The sequence below is a fragment of the Phoca vitulina genome, unplaced genomic scaffold, assembly GCF_004348235.1.
Source record: "Phoca vitulina isolate PV1807 unplaced genomic scaffold, GSC_HSeal_1.0 scaffold19, whole genome shotgun sequence".
NCBI classification, from domain to species: domain Eukaryota; kingdom Metazoa; phylum Chordata; class Mammalia; order Carnivora; family Phocidae; genus Phoca; species Phoca vitulina.
In genome coordinates, this window is record NW_022589722.1 from 11,647,353 (window position 1) to 11,673,900 (window position 26,548).

The window sequence follows — 26,548 nt, forward strand, 5'->3', positions numbered from 1 at the left end:
CTCCCGTCACATACATCCAATGCAAATAGAAACTTCGCCTACCTTCTCTTGCTTTGTCTTCCCTTTGTCTTCACTCATCCCACCTAATTCCTTCTTTCTGTTCTACTCCTCATTCTCTACATCTTACTAAAAGCCAGCTCTGTGTTCTTTTGCGTGCACATTGAGCCTTCTGAACCCACTTTATTGGCTGTCCACTCTCAGCATTCTTTAAAACCACAAATACACAATTGCAGAGTTTACAGGTTTTTTTCACGGACTTACAGAAATTTTCTTAATCTGAGCAAGAAATGTGGGTCTTGTTAATCATTTATTATTATGGCTCTGTCTTATTAAACTATATTAAATCTCAAGCCAACTGAAAGATGTAAATACCTGATTAAGAATGCAAAGACACACACTTTAATGACTAGGTTTAATCCCAACTTTAATGACTGCGTTTCCTAAAATACACTTCTTATTTTATCTCAGCATTTTCATCATAATATTAAAATATCATCCTAAAAGTATTATTAGCACAATAACCTGCGTATGTAATGGGTGTGATATCATAAAACCTCAGCTTTTATCTTTGGCTTTTGTATTACCAATAAAGGAGGACTCTGAGTATTGCATTCCTTTTTAGAAACATGAAGAGAAAAGTTCTTAGAGAAAATTACAAGCATTAAAAGGGGTCACTTATATTTGTTTCCATATTTATTTTCACCATATCTTGGGTATCCTAATACATAGAGTTTCAGACTTCAATTTGTTTTATATCCAGGATATGAGGATAAGGAAAATGAGTGATTTCTTTTTAGTTCTTGTTCTCCTGAGTTCTACTCTTTGGAAATGGAATAAATGACTCTTAGACTTGTTCTCTATGATTGGAGAAGGAAGTGTTAAAGGAAGTAATATAAAAAGGATTACCTTCCTGGAAACCTTGGTCACCCCCATTTGAGAGCCTCTCATTTTAATCTTCATGGTATGTTCACTTTTATTTCACTTTGCTGTTGATGGCCTATGAAAGTATTTTGATTGGAAAATACTAGGTCTAATTTCTGTCTGGGATTCATACTTTGAAACAGGTGAAATTTAGTTGTCAGATGCGTGCAAATTATTCAGAGGTTTCTGAGGCAAAAATCAATGGGATGGTTTCCCTTCAGGTACTCAATTAGAAAAATGTTAATACTTAACTCCTATGATTATGCTACAGGACCACAAGTGTGCAGAGAAACCGTTAGGAATGCCTTGGTAACCAGTGAGGAATAAAAATCTCAAATGAATGCTTGCAAAGAATTCGGGTTTTGACAAAAGTTTCAACAGAACTTGACAGCTGCATGGGGCTGTGTTTAGACTTCTCCTACTGTAGAGTAGCAGATGCTCGGATATGACAACAAAGACGGAAAAGGTTTACAGTGAAAACTCACTGAGAGCAACACTTGTCTTCTGCAGGAATGAATACTTCAGGCTTTTTACTGTGAATTGCAAATGGTTTCTTTCATGAAAACCATAAATATAGGTGGTTACAATGCCCTGCACTACTCTCTCATTCTTCTTCTTCATTAACTAATAAGATGTATGTAGTTGTGGATGCATATTGATAATGGAGCGGATAATACATGGGTGGCTTCTGCTTTACCAAAATCACTTTTATTTTTATTCTTCCAGAGTTTTCAATATAATCCAAAGAAAATTTTTGGAGCTGGATTTAATTTTTGGTATCACTGCCATGACAGAGTGTTTAAAACAAATTTAGGAAAACTTCCACTTGTATCATTCTTATTGCAAAAAAAAAAAAAAAATTCAAAATTTGATCTGTAAATTTTCAAACAGGATGGAGAGAAAATGCTCAGGTATAAATATCTGAAAAGCAGTTTATTTTCTTATACATTGCCAAGAGGATAAATACACAATATATTTAAGACATGAAGGTGTGAGTCATTTAAAATATTTATTGATTTCTATAAATATATATGAAGCCATTTTATTATTGAAAAACCATTTATTTTAATAGAAGTAGCCATTAAGCTATTTATAGTAAGTGCATTTAATGATACACTATATTCTTTTTTTTTTTTTAAAGATTTTATTTATTTATTTGACAGAGACAGCGAGAGCAGGAACACAAGCAGGGGAAGTGGGAGAGGCAGAAGCAGGCTTCCCGCTGAGCAGGGAGCCCGATGTGGGACTTGATCCCAGGACCCTGGGATCATGACCTGAGCCGAAGGCAGCCGCTTAACGACTGAGCCACCCAGGCGCCCGATACACTATATTCTTAATATATGTCAGATAGACTGGAAAATATAAACACACATGACCATGTAAGATTTTATATTATAATTGACAGGAATGTATTAGTTATCAGGCTATCTCATTAGCTGTCCAAATTTATCCCATAAATATAGCTTTATAAAATGGCTTGAAAATCGACTTCATGACCTGTGTAGCTAATTTATAAAGGTAGCCTTTGTGTCTAGCGCGATAGACATGTTGAAATGAAAACAGTGGTGAGTTTCTTTCCCTATCTGAATGCCCATCATTAATTTTCAGTGATTAATGTAAAACATATATGTATCAAAGGTATCAATTTTATATGTACTGACTACTTCCTATTTCCTAGGCACTGTGTCAGGTTCTGGAGATACAGAGACGAGTGAAATAAATTCTCTGTCATTAAGGACTTCACTGTGAAGTCTGAGTGATGGGAGAATGGATAAATTGCCACACAAAAAATTAAAGAAGATTTCATTAGTAACTCTGTGGGGTAACTGGGAAAGGTTTTACCTAAAAAGATGATATTCAGGCTCATTGCTAAAGGCTGCAGAATGAAGATATGGGGGAAATCATTCTAGGCAGAGAATATAACACCTGCAAAGTTGGCCCACAATTACGGTGGAAAATCAATACAGTGAGGCTTTGGGTAGATGTACATGTGAAGGAGGAGAGGTCAACAATGAATTAGAAAGATATGATGAGGCCAGATTGTGATGAGCTTTGAATACAAAGGAAAGGAATCTGAATTTTTAATCTTGTAAAAAATGACCAACCAGGGTATATGATTGCACTCTTGTTTTTTAAATGGGCTTTGAAATGCCCCGTTATTATTTTTTGATTTGATTTGAAATGCCCCATTATTATTTTTGGGAGATGGCTAACTCTATCAGTCATGGAAAAAATATACATACTGGCTATAAGGAGAAACAAGAAGGGAAGGATAAGGAAGATTTTGTAGTTTTCTAGCCCTCCAAACAATAAGGAGCTGATTTTACGCATGGCGATGAGAATGAAGAGGCTAGATTCAATAAACATTTCTGAGTTAGTAAAAAGAGTTGTGATGGTTTCATTTGTATGAATGAAACCCCTTTTGAGTACCCTGTGAGGCAGGTGAATGTTGGCTGAATAGAAGAGGTAGTATTTATATAGAGCACCTTTCCCTTCAACCTCTAATCCAGGAGAATGAGGGAAAGCATTGAAGAGTGCTGCCAAGGCAAACTTAGCAAACTAGCTCACACTGAAAGGATGAATAGGGTGGGAGAGTCAATCAAAAGAGACAGGTGAAGCAAGGGAACCTTGGGGAAGAGTGACACCGTGGGAGCCAAGGCAAAAAAAGAAAAAAAAAAAGACAAAAAGAGTGGATTTTGAGCAGAAGGGAGTCTTATTTTTGCCGAATTTCACTAAGCTGCCAAGCAGTATGAATATTAAGGATCCAGCCTTTGGTTGGAAATAAGTTTATGGTCATCTCAGAAAGACTGAATTAGTGGGAATGTAAGCCATATTACAATGGATGGAATAATGAATATGACTTGAGAAGGGTAAGGTGATAGCCAGCAGCCTACGTTTTCTACACATTGGGTGTTGAAGGAAAGGAGGGGAATAGGATGGTAGCTACAAGCAGTGGTAGGATCAAAGGAAAGTTTTGAAAAAGCAAAATAATTGAGCACATTTGTAGGGAAAGATGTTTATAATGAAAGAGAGAAGCAGAAGCCAAGCTGGTTACCTCATGGAGCAACTCCATGAGGTAGAAGAAGTTAATCCACCTGGAGGAGAGACCTTCGAAAGAACAATGTATACCTCTCTCCTCCAAGAGAGGAGGAAAGAAGCTAAGGATGATTGTCTATTGATAAAATGAAGATATTTGCACCTCTTGGGCTCTTTTATTCTTTAGGAAGTAGGAAGCAGGGTAGTCAGCTGAGGGTGGACAAGAGAAGAGTAGCAAAGATTTGTAAGAGCTTTCTTGAGGACTAGGGCAGGGAGATGCATTGGTGCAAATGAAGGAGTTTCTGAAGGCATCCCCTTGTAATGGCATCAATCTGCCCAGTGGTATAAGTTTTTCAGCATCACTGAATAGCTTTGGAGCAGGAACAGGGAAAATCTATTAATTAAATTACTCAGAGTTAGAAATTAATCCAGGGATATGACAGAAGGATGGTGGAGCAAAATATAAAAGTCTGAAAGTGATAATGCAGATAATGTAGGGTGGCAGACACTAAATAATCGAGACATAACATTGCTTTTATTTTTTACTACAATCTTGGAAGTTTAGGCAGAAAAACTTAATGTATTCTAAGTCAGCTTTAAAAGAAGACAAATATTTAGACAGGAATCAGCTTCTCTTCTTCACTAGATTCATCATTGTGTAAGGTGGCATAAGTGGAGGAAACCTTGGCTTAATTTTCTTGAGTTTTTAAGTGAAATGAGTTCTTAGAAAGTTCATCCTTTGAATAGGATCTTAACCAGGAGACCATTATTACTTTGTCTCAACAGCTATCTTTGTAATTGCTTGAATTCTCACTTACATTCTAGTTAGTAGGAGAGAATAAAGATAGACCTTTGAGAAGGGATAATTATAAATTTATTTGTAAAGACTCTATTGTAGGCATACAGCTGATACTAGAGTTACTCTATTCTGTTGGTGTCTTAATTCAGATCTTTAATTTACTGTCACAGAAATGTGTTGAAGTCTGCCTTCAAGTATAAAAAGCTTTTTTCATTAATATGTTCTCTGGGGTGTGACATAGTGAACTATATATTGAACTTGATGGCCCGGTTCTGCTCTCAACCACTTAAATCCAAATATGTCACTTTATAACTTAGGGCTTCAGTATGATCAGCATGAAAATAACTGTGCTTTCCTCCAAGGTTCAGACTCAGAGCCTGCCATGTAGGAGAAATCACCTTATAATAAAATCCTCTTAGAGAGACAGTTAAGATGGCTCTATCTTCTCTCGATCCCTCTCCCTTTCTCCTCCCCAGATGAGGTCAAAATATTCTGGAAACATAAAAGTAGAGTCAAACATCTCCTTATCCATCACTCCAGTCTGCAGCACACGTGCCCTAGCTTGATGTAGTGCCCCTTTGTATTTCTAGTGCAACTGAGATTCATTCAGTTGTTCATCTAGTCCTCAAATACCTGTTGAGTGCCTACTGTGTGATAGTCACATTTCTGGGTACCGGTGACATCTATGAACTGAATTCTCTGTAATGCTATTTTTACCCCACCACGGTGAAATTTTATGCTCACGTTTATGTCTTACCCACTAGACTGTACCTACCCGAAGAAAAGGAATTGTGCCTTATTGCTTCAAATCCTCATGATGTAGCATAGTGTTTGACACATAGTGGGTGGTTAATAAAGGTTTGTTGAGTAAGTTAATTAGCACAGTTAGATCAGTTAACCTAAGCACATTTATACGCTGAGACTTAACAATGGAGGAGACATATTTACAGAAGACTTAGTGTAATTTATCTCTTAAGATGTTGCGATCTGCCATGTTAGATACAAAGAAATAATTTTAATTAACTTGCTTTGTTCAGTGACCTCAGAAATGGAGCAACTTTGTAATTTTGGTGAAAGTTACGGTTAAACTTCTATAAGGAACATTTATAGAAAATGCCAACAATAGATGGCATTAAAAAATTCTATTCATGAAAACCAGAGAGGGGCAGTTTAAGCCCATAGAGAAAAGAAGATCTTTGGTTTTCATTGTTGCCACCTAATAAGTGATTTCTGTGAGTCGCTTATTTACTTTGTAATTGAGCAAGTCATGAAATGAATTGAGCATCCACAGATTTGTTGCAAATGAAGATGAACCATCATGTGCTTTTATTTAATAAGAAATTGAATTTTCAATATAGTTAAGAAGGTTGGTACATTGTATGGTTATAATGCCATTATTCGAACAAGTGATTATCCAGTTTGTCTCAGTAGAATGTTAGTTAGCCTATTTGAGGGGAATATTTCTGTTAAATTGGCAGTTGCTTTAATTCATTGGTCAAATTGCCTTGATCTTTTAGCACACAGGGAGTTACTTCTGGACAACTGGTGATACAAACATTTGTCATGTATGTTCACTCTATATGTGACACCCACCAAAATGGTCAACATTTTTTAAATTCAATTTACCACTAGTTTCTTTTGGCTCATTTTCATCAAACAAGTAGAAGTGCTAATTTCTTTTTCATGCACAATTTTTTAAAGTTGCATTTAGTAGATGATTTGCCATTGTGCAAACACAGTTTATTCACATGGAGTCCACGATCTTGTTTCTCCTCTCCTAAATTTTTTTTTTTAATGGTTTTCTACCTCTACCAGTTTCTTCAGTTGTAGGAGTGAAAATTCAAAAATTGATGTAAATTTCAAAATTTCTTTTAGCATTTTAATCTCTAATTGTTAAAGACTATAGAGCAGAGAAGGGGAAATATCTTAAGAAAAAAAATTTTCCACTGGGAACTTTTATAATAAACTCTTTGGAATGGTACTTCTCCTCCCTATCAGGAAGATAAGATTATTACAGAGTATCTCTTTTTAGAAATTCCTTGCCATTATTTTCCCTTTCATATCATCTTTCAATTTTATAAAACAGGCAGCATGGAATGGTAGAAAACATAGGATTTGGTCCTGAGAGATCTGAATATGAATCTTGATCTTGGAATTTACCTCTGGTACGAACCAAGGCAAGTTATTAATTTTGCAATGCCTCAGTTGTCTCATGTATGACATGGTGACTATCATTTGAAGAATAATGAAATAATGACTTATAGCAGGATTAAAAGTGAAATTAACATACAGAGATGTTTACTTTGTAGTTGAAAACTATAGGCTATGATAATGCCCAAATGACTTTGAATCCATCAAGTCTCATAGACCAGTTAATGAAAGCTATTGTTTTACAGTCACATTTTGTTCATGCATATGCACTTGGTTATAGTTTTAGATATTGCAAACCCTTGATCTAATCCAAGAAAATATGCAGCTGATACAAAGCCCTATATTTGGATTTTTTAAATCAGTTTCATGAGTATAGAATGGAAGGGACATGGCTTGTTAACAGTGCAATAAGCAAAGATCTAGCAGCTTTAAATGACTCTTTTATTCCTACATTTATTCACCAAATATTTATTGAGTGCAGACAAGTGCTCAGTGCTGAAGGTGGAACAGTTTACAAAACAGACAAGAATTCCTACCTCCCTAGAGCTTCTGTTCTAATTGATCATAAATTCAACCCAAAACAGATCCAGTGAAGCTACTGTGAGAAAGAAAGAAGGAATTCACTTTTATATTACAGTTGGCAACCATAGTAAATCAGGGCTCTAATGGATTTTATGCTTATTGAACATACTTGTTTTCTTATGTTTACTTTTGGTGGCACAAATTAAAAGGGATATTGATAAATTGGAGTATCTTGGGAAGGATTTTCTGAATTCACCATGAATTTTCTGATAACCATGCACACAGTAAGTTGCTGTAGTAGGAGAAATGAGTTAAGGAACTAGATAGGCTGTTCAGAAAAGAAAAAGTCCAGAAGAAATGATAGCTGACCTCAAGCATCTAAGGGACTGCTGCAAAAGAAAGGCAACACACTGACCTTATGTTGTTCCAAATATAGGCCTAGAACCAAAGAGTGGCAGTTTTTTAAGAAACAGATTTCAGCTCAAGACAGAGAATTTTCTGTTTAGAAGACTTATTTTACAGACAGGAGGTCGTCAAGGGGCAAGCTTCCTCTTTGCTGGAGGTAACACAAGAGAAGCTGGAAGAACAGGATCCCAGGTCCTGTCCGAGCAGGAGACTGGCAAGATGTTCTTTGGGTTCTCTAATTCTGTAACACCATTGCACTCTCTAGTTAACCACTGCAACCGAGAATAGCCCCATACAGCTCAGAGCCAAAATATGTCCAATGGCAATATCCCTACAGGTTTCTGACCTTGAAGGTTTTTTACCTTTATGCAGGTCTAAAAGCATCCCTCTACCTGGTACATTTTATAGGAAATGAGAATGAAGCCTATCCTATTTACCAGCCATATTCAAGAAATGTTTTCTTGGTGTATGGATTTCACTTTTTTTTTTTTTTTTTTTGAGATTTTATTTATTTATTTGAGAGAGAGAATGAGATAGAGCGAGCATGAGAGGGAGGAGGGTCAGAGGGAGAAGCAGACTCCCTGCTGAGCAGGGAGCCCGATGCGGGACTCGATCCCAGGACTCCAGGATCATGACCTGAGCCGAAGGCAGTCGCTTAACCAACTGAGCCACCCAGGCGCCCCTGGATTTCACTTTTGTTTTTTAAAATGGTGACCACTTGGAGATTTGCCTGTCTAAATCCATTTTCTTATCAGCATTGGAGATGACAGGTTATTCTACTGCCCAAATATTTATTTCTATGGCACATCTATATATTTCATTGGCCAACCTTCTGTGACTTTTCTGGATTTCGATTATCTTGTCCTAAACTCCTGGCTAGCTAAATTTCTATAACGGTCTTCAATTCATTGCTTAAATGCCTGTTCAGACTTGGATGATATATTGATTTTTTTTTTTCTCAGCAAAGTGACAAATACCATTTTCATGACTATAATAGAGATTGATTACATTTTATAGAACACAGAGAGAGCTGATCTTAGTGAGACAACCTTGGAGCTTACAAAAATGAAAAAATAATTTGAATTAATAATGAAGTTAATGAATTCATCTGTTGCTGATGAAGTCGAAGTATTTTGAGAAAAAGAAAAAGTTCTATAGCTGCACCGTCACTGTGAAGAATTGAGACGAATTTCAATACTTTGGAGATGCTGGTTTGTGAAACCTTTAGAAAAGTTAATAGTAATGATTTTCAAATCTAAAGCTATGACATTAACCCCTGGCACACCTGGTGTGTTGCCTGATAGTATTCACATTGAAAGACGCTTTTCAATTAAGTCAGGACAAAAGTAAATCTTGATCAAGATCACCTAAACTGGAAATATTAAGAAGTCTGTGGGGAGCAGTGTATGTTTCTGATACGACCTGTGTAGCCTAAATTTAAAATTGAGCCAGTTTCCTTTTCATTCTAAGCTTTTTATAGTTAGGCCTAAACTAGAACAAATGTTAATATGTTTGTATTGTTCTGTCTTGCTGTTCAGTAGCTTTCACCTTATGACCTAAAAGGTATTTTGGAAACAGACAAAAACCACGCACTCATGTCCTAAGCCTAGCACATGTGAAGGCTACCTACTACGGTTTTTAGAGCAAACAGAAGTAAGAAACAAAGGGTAAGTATTTTAAGGTGTTGAAATAAGCTATGGTGGGCCTGGGAGACATTGCTAGGAAAGATAATTGGATTACTTTTGGGGGGAGAGGGGGCTTTAAAAAACAAGAAAACCAGTTCATGTCTATTTAGGGACCTTATCCATTTGTTCATCTTCTTTCCCCCATCACCCAGCATCGTACCAAACATAGTATCCGGCACATAGTAGAGCTCAACCGTATTTGTTAAATGAATAAACAAGTTTTCTTGATAGCAGAAAGAAGTAAAAGTCATGGAACTTGACTATTTTTGCCTCTGATTTATGGAATTCTTACATGGCTACCAGGTGATAAGTCCTGGGGTGAGGTTGATGCAGGGAAACTAACATTGGGGAAGCTGAAAATAAATGCATATTCCGAGATCTGTGCTTCCATGTTTATTATACGTAGGAGGAAAAATGACCATATCTGAGGATTTGAGAAGTACCAGAGAAATTATGGATGTTTTTGTAGCTCAACCTCTTATTCTATGACTGTATTACACATAGTTACACTCAAACATTTGAAAAATATTTTCTAATTGTTTCACAGGTATATGCTTTGTCTCTTCTATGAGCTCCTTGTTGGTAAATTATTTTTGGTCCTTCCTAGATGTTCTCTATCAACCTGAGTATAATTTTGGATTTGAACTGTTTCTAAAAGTCCTGGGTCATTGATCCAGACAGTGGAGAAACCTCCAGTTGTATTTATGCTTAAATGATGAAGAAACTATTCCAACAGTGGTTGACTGTGTCCTTTGGTCATACATCTAGAGAGGACATTTTATGTTATTTTTGCCATCTTATTGAACTTCCTAATTTTACATTTATGGAAAAGGGTACTTTTGCTGAAGAACTTAATGTTTACTGAAGTATTCTCTCCATTTGTAAAACATGACTTTAAAAGTAATTTAAGTAGCATAACAGCTGTAAGACTTGCTAATTGCCATCGAACTCTAGGAAACTCTGCAGTTAATAGTCTTTTCCTTATTTCCTATCTGAAGAGGCTTGGTAAAGTCATTCCTTTTGCTGTAACATACACAGTCAGCAAAGGATATATGTGTTCCACTGGTGCTATTAAATACGTGAAAATGTAATTTAATTTACTCCACAACTATTGTATATTTTATTTTTCCTTTCATATTCTTAGAATTGGAAGGAGCTAGAATTCCAATTAAAACCAATTGCTAAAAACTTGAAAAATGAGATCTGGGAAATACATAAATCTTACTCAACTGTAGAGAATTTCATGATGAAGTTATGTTTTTTTCCATAGTGTTTAAGAATTTTCTCTAATGTTTAAGAGTGAAAAGACATTTTCTGACTTTTAAAAAATAAAATTAGCTTTATGTTAATTTTTAAAAATTGCTATATTAGTGTAGGGAAAAACCCATCTTTTATATAGTATGAAGTTGGTAAATTAAACAACATCATTTGGAAGCATTTTGAAAACAGATTGCTATTAAACTTAAATGAAAACTAGTGTTCATATTCAGCATTCCCACATATTATAAGTTATGTATTTTGTGGGAACCAAGTATCTAATAGTAGTGCTAAGGCAGAGAATGAGTGAAGGTGTGCTCATGAGGTGTATCTAATGAATGATCAAGTAGCATAATTACATAATTTAGACTATAAGCTCTAATTATGTGTATCTATTTCAGACTCTCCTCTTTTAAAATGCAAATATAAAGTTTTCCTCCATCAGATGGGAAGATTGATAGAATAATTAAAATGGAAAGGCTTTTATAAAGTAGAAGTCAATACATAAATTGTTAACGTTTCTGAATGACTTTTAAAGGCTGGAAGTCCATTAAATTTTGAGAATTAATTAATCAAAATGAAAGGAAGCCAGTTCCCCCTCTACACCATCTTCAAAAGTGACACTTCTGAAGTGTCACTTACTTTCAGAAGTTATGTAAAATCCTTGGCAAGTATTTAATAGATTTTGCAAACACTATGTTCATTTTTGTGGCGACTTCAAAGATAAATTTTAAGGTATTTTTTCTAAGTTACAGAAAAATTTTTGCTTATTATTTAAGGAAATAAGTGATACAGACATATATAAATTAAAGAGGGAAAACCCTAGCCTTTATTTCTTGTACTATTCCTCCATCCCACTACTGTTAATGAGATTTTTTTTTAAAGATTTTATTTATTTATTTCAGAAAGAGCCACTCGATACCAGGACCCCGGGGATCATGACCTGAGCCAAAAGGCAGATGCTTAGCTGACTGAGCCACCTAGGCACCCTTATGAGCTTTTTCTATAAACAAAGAAACATACATAAATGCACTTATTAACACACATTGCTTTTTTCATTAAAAATTGGATTATTCTATACATATTTTTCTATAATTTGGTTTTTAAGTTATTTATCTTGAACATTATTCCATAACCACACATAGATTTTCAGAATTTGTGACTGTAACTGTGCCATTTTCTGTAATATATATGTATCTTGATGTAATTATTCCCTTTCTGCGGTTCTTGTAAATTATTTCCCCATTTTTTCTGTAAATTAATGATTATATAAGCATGTGTGTGTACACGCACTATCTATCCTTATACACTTTTGTAGGTACTTTTCTAAGCTAGACTTCTAGCAGTACTTTTGTTGTGGTTAAAGAGTGTAGACATTTAAATTTTTGTTAGGCATTACCAATTGCCCCTTGAATAGGTGTATAAATTTAAACACTCATAAACAGATATTAATAGTCCTCTTTTCTCAGAACCTTCACCAGCACTGAATATTATTTATTGTCTTAATTTTTGACCAATATGGTAGTATTTATAGATGATTTGCTGACTTCTCCAAGGATTAACAAAACAAATACTGATTTATCTGAAGAGTCAGACTTGAGTGAGACCTTCTGAAAATGGGTACTTGAAGTAGAGTGATCAGCAGTAGATTAGTGTACTTTTAAAAGGTTTTTTTAAAGGTGTCGGTAATGTCTTACTGAAATAATTTGGACTTCAAAGTCATTTTTGGGGGCACCTGGGTGGCTCAGCGTTAAGCGTCCAACTCTTGGTTTCAGCTCAGGTCATGATCTCTCGGTTGTGGGATCGAGCCCCACATCAGGTTCTGTGCTCAGTGCAGACTCTGGCTTCAGATTCTCTCTCCCTCTCCCTCCCCCGCCATGCTCTCGCTCTCTGTCTCTAAAATAAATAAATAAAATCTTTTTTAAAAAATCATTTTTAAAAACATTGGAATATTAATATGTAGGAAATTCTGATGAGATCTGGGATTAAAGGCTTCTGGTTTTGAGAGAAATGGAAATGTTGGTGTTTATTTGGAGCAAAGGTGATTATTCTTACCACACATCTAGACTAAAACAAGAAGTTCTGATTTGGGGATGCCTGGGAGTCTCAGTTGGTTAAGCGTCCAACTCTTGATTTCAGCTCAAGGTCATGATCTCAGGGTCCTGAGATCATCCCCGGGTCCCCAGGTCAGCTCCACACTCAAGGCAGAGTCTGCTTGAGATCCTCTCCCTCTGCCCCCCCAACTCTGCTCACACTCATGTGCACTCTCTCTCTAAAATAAATAAATAAAATGAATCTTAAAAAAACCCAAACTTCTGATTTGGACTTCCTGCTCAGAGTTTCTTCTTGTCCTCCAATCCTCCCTTCCCAGAGTCCTTCTAACATACTCTTCAGGTCACTTCTTCCCAAAAACTTTAAAGGTTCCCTGTTGCCTCTAAGAGATTAAAAATAATATAATTTGTGAGCTTGTTCAAAAATCCAGTTTCTCACTTCTCATCTCTGAAGATTCTGATCCACAATGTCTGGAGTGGGTCAGATCATGAGTTTTTAATAAAAATGCAATGTGATTCTCTAGGACTACATGTAGAGAACACATAGGGAAAGACTGGGGGAAAGTGGTTTGTGTACCAGCAAAGGCTCCACATAATTACCTTTCTTTCCCTTTTATTTTGTTTTAACTTTTTAAAGATTATTTATTTTAGAGAGAGAGGGGAGGGGCAGAGATAGAGGGAGAGAGAATCTCAAGCATACTCCCCGCTGAGTGGGGAGCCCTACATGGGGCTCCATCTCACAACCCTGAGATTATGACCTGAGACGAAACCAAGAGTCGGAGGCTTAACCCACTGAGCCACCAGGCACCCACCTTTCTTTCCTTTTTAACCTCGTACATATGTTTCTATATCTCCTAACCAAATGGAATGTTTTCTCTCTCTCTCCAAGTAGATTCTACATTCTTCTCTGTACTTCCCCCAGAAACCAGTTCCCTCCTTTTCACCTCATCCCTCATGTCCTAAGCCAAATCCCACCTCTTAAATGAAGACCTCCAGCTCTTAATCCCACAAGGTTCTGCTTCTACAGTATTTATTCACGTCACACATTTGACACTTACGGTTTAGTATTGTTACTTATGGTTCACGTGTAATTCTCTGTATCCCTCATAGCGTCTTACATGTAATCAACACTGTAAAAACCTTGGTTGGTTGGTTGGTTGGTTGGTTGAGTGAATGATCATGTAATTAGACTCCTAGGGAGCAGGTCAAAGACTGCGCTTCAACCCCACGGAACCACTTCCTGACATTTTGTGACTCGTTCTATTCCTGAGAGACTCTTGCTCTCATTGCAAATTGGATTGCTTGTTTTGGTGAATTAAACAAAAGCTGATGCTTACCATATATTTGGATATATTAATTGCATGTTTAAATCACCGTACATGCTGGGGTGCTTGAGAAAGTTAATCCATACCAAAGATAAAGTTTTTAAATTTTATTTGAAGTCTAATGTTATAACTCCATATGATCTTTTCCCAGTAGGGTCTAAAGGCCCAGCGTACTTAGCTTAGCTTTCTTAGAAGAAAATTGTATTTATGTTCAGAATAATTTCTTATCAGTAGCTACAACATAACATTGTGGTGAAGTCATTAGAATAAATGTACCATTTGTCACGGGCCCAGAACCTTAAGTGCATTTGATTTCTGTGCTGTATTCTTGCTATATCGAACTGAATTGTGTAATTTAACATAGCTCTGATTATAACCTGGCATGGTATTCATAAAAATTGGGATATACTACTAAAAATGATAATTTCCTGAGAATGAAAAATAGAATTAGCGTATATTTACCAGTGTTACTCAAGATGGTCTCAAGAAAAGCACCATTTATTGGAAAGAAATTGGTCATGAGGTAGGCATCTCCCTAATACTGTTTCACGACATAGGAAAATACGCCCTCTATTTCTTCTCGATTTTGAAAAGCAAGCCCTTGATACGTCACCTTGGAAAGATGGAGGCGATTTATTAATTTGTCATTTTCCTGGACTGAAAGTATCTTGACAAATAAAAAAAGACATTCTTAGGACATATATTCCTTTTTCTTAAAACTAGCAATTTAGTACATTAGTGGAACGTCTTTGGCCAGGCTGGTCTTCTGTATGTTTGACTGCGGAAGAGCAGGTGTGCACTTCCAAGTGTCTTTACAAGTGTCTCAGTGGGGCTTCCCTCCCACGCCTCTGCAGGAGACAGCTCATCTGTTTAATCCTTATGTTTTAGTCAACCTTTCTTATTATGCAGACAGGGCTCTGAGGCTCAGCTGGATTTTGACTCTCCGAATGAATTGATGGGGCTCTTTGATCTTAACTGTGTATTGCATCTGTTTCATCTTTCCTCTTAATACATAGTCTTCCAAACTCCCATTCTAGCTGGTTGGTACTCTCAAAATAAATGGATAATTATACAAATAAACAAATAAAGATCACCATTTAAAACTCAGGTACAAACTTCACTTTTCATTTTGAACTTTTTTTTTTGGTCATACTGAACTTTCTTGAAAAAATCCCCAAAATGATTTAATTATGTAACTCTGTAAGGGACCACCAGATTTGAGAGTATTTAACCATGTGTGTATGAATGTGCGAGTGCTTTGTAGGATCAGATTTGCATAGAAAGTAAGAATGACTGATCTTGCAATTTAGTAAATTGTATAGTGGCGCAATATCTTATTAATAGACTATATAAGAGCAAAAGGCGTACAATCTTCTTAGAAAAATCTACTATGTAACTAAAGGATCCTGCTGGGAATATTTCTTTTTTTGATGAGAGTGAGGGAGGCTGAGTTACAGAGAAAATCAGTTGGAATTAGAACTAATCCACGTTGAGCAATCTTTCTAGGATGTTAAAATATCATCATTTCTTTTAAACAAATCTTTGAAATGAGGTGTATGTTTTTGTGTGAGATGGAAATGGAGGGTTGTTGACGGAACAGCATGGGTTGTTTGCTTACCCATAGAAAGGTATGATTAATTGAACGAGAAAATATCAAATTTTTATCTGAGTAACCTTTGATATTCTAACCTGGTATTTTGGAGACTTGTATGTGTTCTTTTTATTTTTAATTCTCCATGAATCCTCATTTATCTTTAAGTATACCACTATCTTGTAATGATAATGTAATGTCAAAGCTGTCAGAATAATTTCGGCTGAGAGCAAAAAGCTGATGTTTAATAAGAGCCAGAGGCCCTTGAGAGAGTTATGAAAAGGTCTTTCTCTGAGAGGAAGAATATTGTGATATGGCCTTCTAGTTTGTTAAACATATCTTTATTCCAACATATATACACTAAACATACTAATAACTATTAGTGAATTGTCAGAATAAACATCTACCTTAGATACATTTAGGGATAAAATATATAGGGAATATGATCTCTGATCATCTCTCTACAATCTTGCTGTTTTAAAAATAACTCTCTTCCACTGAAAAGTATCCTTAAGCCTCTGCATGGTACCCAACTCTGAACTAGGGAGATTTTTCTTCACTATTTTTGTACTCCCCATATGGAATCTGAGAATAACTGTGCAGGAGGAAATATGAAAGGTTACCCAGTCCTTCTTCACACAGAACTACTCTGAGACCCACTAAAGATAGCAATGCTCCCCTCTAACCAGTTTGTCTGTCTTGCTACCAACTGGGGTGTTCTTTCTCTTTGTTTGCTTGCTTGTGTTTCCATTGGTAAGAAAAGATCTAGCCAGTACCCAGGCATTGACATGTGGCTTCATATACTTCAGTTAGGTTCCATGACTTCATTGACTGTAGTTTCTTATCACACACACCTGATTGCTGTCTTCCTTCTATAAAATTGAAGAGAAAATGCCTGTATTCATAGTTGATAACAATTCAGTGCTGCTTGAACTTCTGAATGGTACAATTTGGCCTTTCCCACATAAGAGAGATCAACACAAACCAAAATTTCATTCTGTTTCCATGCTCTTCTTGTGATTTGCCAGTCCTTTAAAAAAGTTCCAGTGTAATGTTAGAATAATGTCCATTTGGTCCACTGACGTGACTACCAGGTCAAGGCAGCTTACTATATTCGAATGTATTTAAAAGCTAAATTGCTCCCTGCACATTCCCTTGTATTCATCAATTCTGACCCATATTCATCCTTCACTTGCTTCCTTATTACTTCCTAACAGTAATTGGGTAATTCACTTAAACACCATTATTCTTCCTAATCGTGAAGGTGATTTTCTTACATTATCCTCCAGACAAGGGAGGGGAGAAAACATTTGTATTGAATGTATTGGTGGAAATATGGTTTCTCACTATTAACTGCCACTAAAATGCCCTTGTACGGGCTCTCTGACCAGGCCTTTGGTCGTGGCCTCAGTTCTTGAATATCCCTTGTACCCATGAACTTCCAGAGAATCAGCCTTAACTCTCAGAAGTTTTCCAAGGTTGGAAGTTTGAATGACCCATCAGTGGGCTGTGAAATCAATGGAATAGGTCATTGCCAGCATTAAAAATTAATAATTTAATAATTTTAATAATATTAAAATAAAAAGAATAGAATTATCAGAGCACACTGAATGTAGTCAATATTGTTTCATGAACACATTTTTTCAAAAATTTTCTGAGTGTGTGTGTGCTACTTAGCTCTGTTGTTAATATTTTCTTACCATGGATCTCAATTTGAAAAAAAAAAGCCCCAAAAACAAAAACAAACCTGAGTTGGACCATATAACCCCTTGTTAGCATTTGTCTGGATGCTGGGTTTTAGAATTTAGAGTATTGTCTTACCATATTCAAATTCTAATATTTTTTTTCACCAGTTATCCTCAAGCAAATCAAGAGAACTAACTCATAGCAATAGAAATGATAATGAAAACTTAGCAAATATTTCTAGAATTGTTAAGAGTTAGGTCATATCAGCTTACTGAGGGCACAATATTCTTACTGATTAAACCATTTAGCTTTAAGTAGTTGTTTTAAGAAACTGATGTAAATGTTTAGTTACACAAGAGAAGCATAGAGATCTCAAAAAAAGGATTTTGTTAATATTTTATTTTGGGGTCAAACAGAATAAATATAAACAATGGCTTGGGTTGTGGTAAGAAAGGAAATTACAATTATCACTTACTCTTTTAAAATATCTCAAGGTTAGGGGCACCTGGGTAGCTCAGTTAATTAAGCGTCCAACTCTTGATCTCACCTCAGGTCTTGATCTTAGGGTCATGAGTTCAAGCCCCTCGTCGGGCTCTATGCTGGGTATGGAGCCTACTTAAAAAAAAAAATACCTCAAGGTTTAAATTTTGACCTTTTCCCTTAAAAAAAATTTTTTTTGTAAATGTGACTCTTCCTTTATGAATGATATAATTGATTTTTTTCCCCTTGCCTTGTATCCAGCAGGAGTCAGCGTAGAGAGGAACCTAGTTGTACTTTTATTGCACACCTGCATTTTATTTGAAGACTGAAAAATGTAAATGCAGAGAGATAAGCATGAAAGAGAGAAGAAAAAAATATTACTTGGTTGCGCACTACATATATGTAGTTTAATATTCATTGTGTTTATTACCAACTTTGTCTGTATGGACTTGTGTTCATTTCATGGATAACATTTACTCTGGAAAAGAAAAGTTAGCAAGTGGAAAGAACCAGCAGTTTTTCATATCCTAGTGCAGCAATTGACCATCTGATGGTGTTTAAAATTAGTGGTGATGACAGTGATGCTGCTGCTGCTGAGAACACCCGTTATTAAGTGCTCCCAAGCGCTGGCCGTTGTGTCTAGCACATCAGCTAACCCGTTTAACCATCCTCTTTTCCCTATGAGTTCGGTACTGTTGTATAGACAGGCGGCAGAGGCCACAGGTTGCCTGTCAACCTGTTGTAAATCCAAGCGTCCTGATGGCGAACATCTGCGACTGGTAGTTGCGCCTTTTAAAAGTAGGAGAGACTATTCCATATAAGGAGGAAACACGACACATGAAAGCTTCCTATGAAAGTATCAATTGATATCTGTTTAAATAACATTCATAATTAGCAATGAGTTCTCAAATCTGCATATCTGAAAAGACAAGAACAGTCTTGTTTGAAGCCCATACCAAACTTTCAGGTTATCAGTGTAGAGTTTACACTGTGCCGGGAGTTACAGCTTGTGCCCCATTGGACACCCTTAGCTCTGGGCATTCTGCTGGCAACTAGAGAACCTAGCCTTGAGAGCCAACTGCCTGTCTGAAGACAAACATTTGTCCATTTGTAACAGGAAGAGGACTCCTTACTTGAAATGATTCTAGAATCATCCAGAATGTAGGAATACAGTTTGTCTCCCATGTGCTGTGTTAATGTTTTATAAGGAAGACATCCTTTGAGAAAGGAGAGGCTGCTGGAATATCGAAATTTTGGCATTTACTGGGTGTGGAAAATTAACTCATGCAACAAATGCTACTGAAATAGCATTGAAATGAGAGTTGAAAGGAAAAGGTCATGTTATGATGCAAACAAACAACACTGTGGGGGCGCCTGGCTAGCTCAGTCCGTAGTTGCAACTCTTGACCTCTGGGTTGTAAGTTCGAGCCCCACGTTGGGTATAGAGATTACTTAAAAATTAAATCTTTAGGGGTGCCTCAGTGGCTCAGTCGGTTAGGCAGCTGCCTTCAGCTCGGGTCATGATCCCAGGGTCCTGGGATCGAGTCCTGCATCGGGCTCCTTGCTCAGTGGGGAGCCTGCTTCTCCCTCGCCTGCTCTGGCTGACACTCCCCCTGCTTGTGCTCTCTCTCTGACAAATAAATAAAATATTTAAAAATAAAATAAAATCTTTAGGGGCGCTTGGGTGGCTCAGTCAGTTCAGTGTCCACCTCTTGACTTCAGCTCAGGTCATGAGTTCAGGGTCATGAGATCGAGCCTCATGTCGGGCTCCATGCTGGGTATGGAGCCTGCTTTAGATTCTCTCTCCCTCGGCCTCACGGCACCCCCCGACCCTGCTCACGCTAACACACACACTCTCTCTCTAAAAAATTTATAAATAATAAAATCAAATCTTAAAAAAGCAAAAAGAAACACGGCACCGTGTGTCCTGCAGATCAACTGGGCAGGCAAGCTAGTGAATCATGTCTACTAGCATGGGAAGTGGAGGGTGTCTCTACTTTTTTATAAAGAAACTGAAACAGACTTCATTGACAAGTTGAGATAATGACTTTTTTTAAGTTGTTAAATTTAATGTTTTTAAAAGAGCTACATATATAGAACATAAATTCATACAGTGGCAAAAAATATACAGACAGCCCCTGACTTACCATGGTTCAACTTAGAATTTTTTTGTTTTATGGTAGTGCAAAAGTGATACACATTCAGTAGAAACCGTAATTTGAATTCTGAATTTTGATCTTTTCCTGGGCTAAAGAAATATGGTAAAATCATCTCTCCTGATGCTGGACAGCAGCTCCAAGTCAGCCACTGATGGTGAACAACCCATACACTTAGGACCCTTAGCCGTTCTGTATCTATACAACCATTCCGTTTTTCACTTTCTGTACAGTATTCAGTAAATTACAGAAGATATTCAACACTTTATTATAAAGTAGGCTTTGTATTGGATGGTTTTGCCCAACGGTAGACTAATACAAGTGATTTGAGTGTGGTTAAGGTAGGCGAGGCTAAACTATGATATTTGGTAGATGAAGTGTATTAGATGTATTTTCGACTTATGATATTTTCAATTTTCAGTGGGTTTATCAAAACATAACTCCATTGTAAAGCGAGGAAGAGAGTTCTTCCATTCCTGTCCCTCAAGCACCATGTTCCCTACTGAAGCGACCACTGTTAGCGATTTCTTGTAGATCTTTCAGAGTCTCTAAATATTATGTACAAATCTTTATTAAACAAAATGATAACATACAATACACGGTTCTGCACCATTTTTCTTTCCCTTAAGATGGATCATAGAAATGATTTCATATCAGTACTTCTTCATTCATTTTAATGGCTGCCTGGCATTCCACAGTACGGATATAACTTTCTTTAACCAGTTACCTTTGGTGACTTTTTGGATCATTCGCAGGCTTTTGCTGTTGCAAATGGTGCTGCAATAAACATGAATATGGACATACATTAATATATGTATCCTCAGGTCTTCACATTTAAAGTCCTTATATTTTTATTATATACTAGTTACATAAAGGGGAAGAAATAACCAATTAGCATAGTAGGCAGAATAATAATACTTGCAAACATTATTTACTATGTGGTAAGTACTTTGTAGTAGTCATTTAACTCATAACTCTATGAGGAAGTTATTATTATTACTATTGTTACTATTACTGTTTGTTGTTATTCATCATCGAAGTGAGAAAACAGGATCTAAATTCACCCAAGAAGCTTGATTGTGGATCTCTTGCTCCCACTGCTGAGCTGTGGTGCTTCCCAGTGATTCCACTGTTACTTCAGCAATAACAGAGCATTTATTGAATATCTACTGTATGCTAAGAAACTGACATGTATAATTTAACCTTCACAATAGCATTACAGGGTGGTGTTACTCTTTTAACAGAGTCTTAATGAGTTTTGATAACGCCCAAAGTCCCGAAGCTGGTAAGTGAGGATCCAGGCATGGGATGGAAGCAGGCTGTCTGACTCCTGAGACCACGGCACAACAGAGAAGGGAGATGAGGCATTTGCTTCTACAGCCAGTGGGCCAGAAGGCAGAAAGGAAATAAATATACGTATGAGATTTAATTAAACATATTCAAGTGACCAGAGGGTCTAGGAAGGGCTGTTGCAAGGGCCAGCAGAAGCTGGTTCGTGGTACTTGGATAAATGCCTAAGTAGGATTTAGTGGTCTGTGTGGAGCACAGCAGATGCCTGTCCAAGCTTCTCCACGGACAGTGTGTTTCCAAGTCCAGATTGCCTTGTTCTCGAGGACTGTTTCCGTCTGTGCAAAAGTCCACACCTGTGCATTGCATTTATATAATAAACAACCCATCGCAGGGTGTGACACTGGTAGGCCCTAGAGAAAGAGCAGCTTGGGTGATTCTGCTCTGCGTCAGAATGTGTGCCCACAGGGAGCAGAAATCAGCAGGCACCACTTTGGAAAAGAAAAGGAAGAGCACTGAGAGTCCTCCAGGTGTTGTTGATTCCTCCAGGTCAGATTCTCCTATTTCCACTTCAGTTTTTCCAGCAGTCCTGCTTCTTTATTGGCACGACCTAAGTCGGAACAGGGGCCCGCTTCTTAAGACCTGTAGATCTTATAAAATAATAAAGGTCTTAGGTCTTATGCAAAGTATAATTTGTAACTGAAGTCACATTTATCTATTCATTATTATTATTATTGTTGCCATTAGTTTTTTATTGATGTATATTTGACATACAGTGTTATATTCGTTTGTGTGGTGACAGATGGTGACTGCACCCTTGGTGAGAATGGAGTAACATACAGAATTAACGAATCCATATGTTGTACACCTGAAATTATTCTTGTCATTATTATTTTATAAATCCGTCTTACCACCTAGGCTCTATTTCTGTGCCTGTTGAGTTTTCCTTGTTTCAGAATGCACCATTTAATTCAGTGACACTTTGGTGATGTTTCATAGAAAAAAATAAAAGATGTGGTATAGATCGATGTGTCAGGATTATTTATATGGGGGTTATAGTAAAGATAAGAACAAAGATACGTAACAAGCGTTTACTGCAGGTCAAGAAAGATGCAACAGGTTTTCTACACGTTATCGGATTTAATACCAGAGCTCTATCAGGACGATATGATTCTTGTTTTTCCCATTTTCCAGATGGGGGCTTCTATGCAGACTTTTTGAGATGAACAGTTATAATGGTGTCAAAGCAACCTGCTGTGCAAGAAGAAAACACTTTCTTGTCCCGCAGAACAATATTTCCTCTTTGGGCATTTCTCCGTCCGATCTTTGTCCAGATGTACTCAGTAATCAGTATATGTACAGTCCGGTACTCTGCTTTTTTCGTTAACTATAGTCGTAAGAAGTTGATTTTCTCTATCATCCCCATTCTCACATAATGACTGTACAACTAATTTATTTAGTAATTTCCCTCTTTGGGAATATTAGATTGTCTTCATTTTCTCTCATAGATACTACTGCAATGAAAAACTCAGTATAAGTGGTATATTTTATCCTCTCTGAATTTCCTAGGAAAACGTCTTTCAGTCAAAGAATAAAAAACTTTTGACTCGTGAACTTTCTGAGTTAGAATTATTTTCATAGGAGCAAATAGTGAGCTACACTGAAACACTTATTTTGGAATCTTAAGAAAAATTGTATCTCGGACTCTTTGTAGGTCTGAACTGTTTTTTTTTTTTTTTGGTACTTTTAAAGATACAATTTTGAATGAATATATGATCATTGATATATAGTAACTGACACAAGGCCTAAAGAAGTGTTTTTTGGCATGACTTAATTTCTAAGATGGATAAATTGGGCTTTGGGAAGGATGGTATGTGCAACAAAAGCATTCATTCTTCATCAACATGCATTTCTTGAGAAACTACCGTGTGCCAGGCCCCATGATGGTCACCAAGCCTGTGAGGGTGAAGGTGACAGCCGGCTCATTTCCTAACAGAGCATTACTAAAGGTCACGTCTAAGGGTTTTTGTGGGTTGTTTTTTTTTTTTTTGTCCTTGAGACTCTGCAGCAGCACACCTCAGCCTCTAAGATTTCTGAATCCTTTGTTCTTTTGCTTTCATGGACTCTGACGTATTTCTTAAATGCAGCCCCAGACACGAAGGATAAAGAATATTTTACTTTCAGAAAGATATATACATAGATATAAGTTCTGAGAATTCCTGAAACCATATCTTTCGCCTCCCATCTCTGTTCTAGTAGGATTTAAGAAATGTTTTCATCTTCCTAGAATGAAAGTATCTTGCTCTGTAGTTTTGGGGATCCCTACGTCATCTTATCCCTGTTGTATATAGCTTAGATTGCATCTAAATACATTTATCTTTTCAGCACTTCGTGTTAAATAAACCAAGTGCAGGGACTTTGGATCTTCCATTACAGGAACATCCTCATGTGGAAATAAAATGTAAATTTAGGATACATACCGTGATTTATTAATACAGTGCACTCTACCTGCAATTTTCACAGGTAGAGAACCATTTTGTTCCTTTTAGGGAACCAAATATATAGAATTCCTATTTAAAATGTAATTCAAAATTGCATTTTAACTTTTCACCAAATTCTTTCATCCCAGAAAGACCTAATTTGTTGATAAGTATAATTTTATTATCGTATTATATATTACTCTTTTTAAAAGATTTTATTATTTATTTGACAGAGAGAGGCACAGCGAGAGAGGGAACACAAGCAGGGGGAGTGGGAGAGGGAGAAGCAGGCTTCCCGCCAAGCAGGGAGCCCGATGTGGGGCTCAACCCCAGGACCCTGAGATTACGACCTGAGCCGAAGGCAGACGCTTAACGACTGAGCCACCCAGGCGCCCCATATTACTCTTTTTAAAAGTCTGCTGTGTAAACGTTTTTACTTCACTGATGTTGAAACATTTCAATGGGGAAAAATAATCGTTTAGTAAATATTACATTGGTTTAATGGCTTACGATGCAGATCAAACCCTTTACTGGTCAGCTGAACGTTTCACTTTAAAAAATATTGTAACGTCATTTTATAGGAATGTTATTATGCGTGTTACGAATATACATTTCAATTTCAGTAAGTTCATTAATGTATGTGTGTGTATATCTACCAATCAATTGATCAATCACACTTCTATATGATTTGAGTAGATTGGTTTTTTTTTGAAGGGAAAATTTGTATTAGGTTGTAAAGATGTCTGTCTCTTTGTCTAAAGTTGTGTAAGTTATTCTTAGCTGCGATGCCCAAATTAGTTTCTCACATTATTCTCTATAAGTATGATTTGAAGTTTTATGTGAGGATAAGTTGCAGGAATGGGAATTTATAGAGTACTCTTGTTGATGAAAAGGGGATAGATGGAGACAACTTCATAATGTCAGAATACTGTTTCCACGGGTTGACTCAAGGCTACTTAGCCATGAAGCTTGCTCTGCTGGGTAACGGTCTGTCCATAGACATTACCAAGGTAGCACAGATGTGGAAAAGAAAATACAAAGGCATCTGAAAAAGGAACTCTGATGGATTTTTTTTTTAATTCTCCTTAAATTTCTAATATCCCATATCCTTGACACTGGGATTGAAGTACTCTCTGTTGCAACTTTACACATAGCCTACTGTTTGAACTCAAAACCCTAGGAACTACATGTCTGAGATCTGAATGTATTCTAGGTCCCAAATCAATCTTGTCACTCCTCAGAAAGCAATGCAAGATAATAAGTAGTATTCACCTGATTGCTTTCCTGCTCCGAGACAGCTGGTGACGCGTGTCTTCCTGATAACCAGGAGTTTCAGATCTAAGGCAGGGATAAAGGGAAGCTGGGAGCTCGCAGAATCTAAATTTGACAGTCGATGGCTGAGGAGAGGGTCAGAAGGGATAGAATCTGTGACACGTATGAGAAAGGAACAAAATTTATCTGCTCTGGTTGCAATGATTAGATGTCTCTTTGTCTGGCTTTCTTACAGCGGTTGACTGATTGTACCCTCCAGCTGGCTAATATCATAATTAACAAAGTTGCTCCTACATCTGCAAAGTTTAATCGAAAAATTTGCCAGTGATATGATGGCATTGTCACAAAGATCACAAGGGACACGGAGTTGACTTTTACTCAAGGTGGAATGGCAAAGCTGTGTAGGCAAGATGAGAAATCCTGAACTTGTTCAGCCAAAGGTATGTTTGTTTGTTTGTCTTTTCATAATTCCACACCTGGGCTTTCTTAGTAAGATTTTTGTTTGATGGCTTGTGGGTTCCTTTTTGCTTTGTGACCGAAATGATTCCTAAAAAGATCCATATGCATCTTGAGCATTTACAGCATATTCTCTGAACGCTTTGGGGGTTTTTTCCAAATCTGGAAATTCAGAAATATAATGAAATGGCTTTTGATACAGAGAATAGAATATAAAGCAATGTTTTGTCTGTCATTGTGCCTAATCTTTCTCAGTTTTCAGAATAACTGTTTGTTAACAAATATCAATTGAACATTTGATATCGTGTAGCATTGGATTTATTTTGCTTCAACAATAAAAGCCATTGCTCTGCTTTATTCTATTGTGTCAACCTACAACCTAGTTATGGGAGTGAAGAAAAGCAAGCATCGTTATGGAAGAAGTAGAGGTGTTATTTCAGTTTCAAGAATGCTCAAAGCAGGGGGAAGGAAGGCCGGGTCTTGGCTTTTGTCAAAGTAATTGGGGCTTTTTACAACAGTTAGAATGACCAGCATGTCTTAAAATTATGTGCTATTCCTCAGTGCCAGTCTGGCCATTGACTGTCATACCTGTGTTTTCTTTTTACTGTGATTTACTTTGCTTGATTGAATATTCAGGCTCTGGGGAGTTTCCCAAATTATAGCCATCACATATTGCTAATTAATGAACTTGGATATTGATGAGGAGGAGCATGTGCCTCTGTGTACGTGGCTGTGTGCTTCCTCGGAATACAGAGAGAGAGGAAGGTTTCTCAAAAATGATGCGGAAGGTGAAGTTTGGGCTGTTTGTGCTGCGTCACACCACCGCTAGAATACCAAAGCCATCGATTTGCGGTATAATTGGGACTTACACTGAGGTTCTTTACTTCCCTCTGTGGTCAGCCAGACCACTGTACCATGGCAAAAATAAAGCAAAAATTTGTGTTTGCTTGTTTAACCAATGCCATTCGTTGTGTGTGTTAACAGCAGT

The 26,548-nt window shown here is 36.9% G+C and overlaps 1 long non-coding RNA gene across 8 annotated transcripts in view; it reads left to right on the forward strand.

The window, feature by feature from the left end:
- Positions 1 to 26,548, forward strand: part of LOC116640130 — a 101,520-nt gene that overhangs the window by 46,844 nt on the left and 28,128 nt on the right. For all 8 annotated transcript variants that reach the window (XR_004300967.1, XR_004300970.1, XR_004300968.1 and 5 more), the window contains one exon: positions 25,340 to 25,544. This is a non-coding gene — a long non-coding RNA (uncharacterized LOC116640130). The remainder of the gene's footprint in view (positions 1 to 25,339; positions 25,545 to 26,548) is intronic.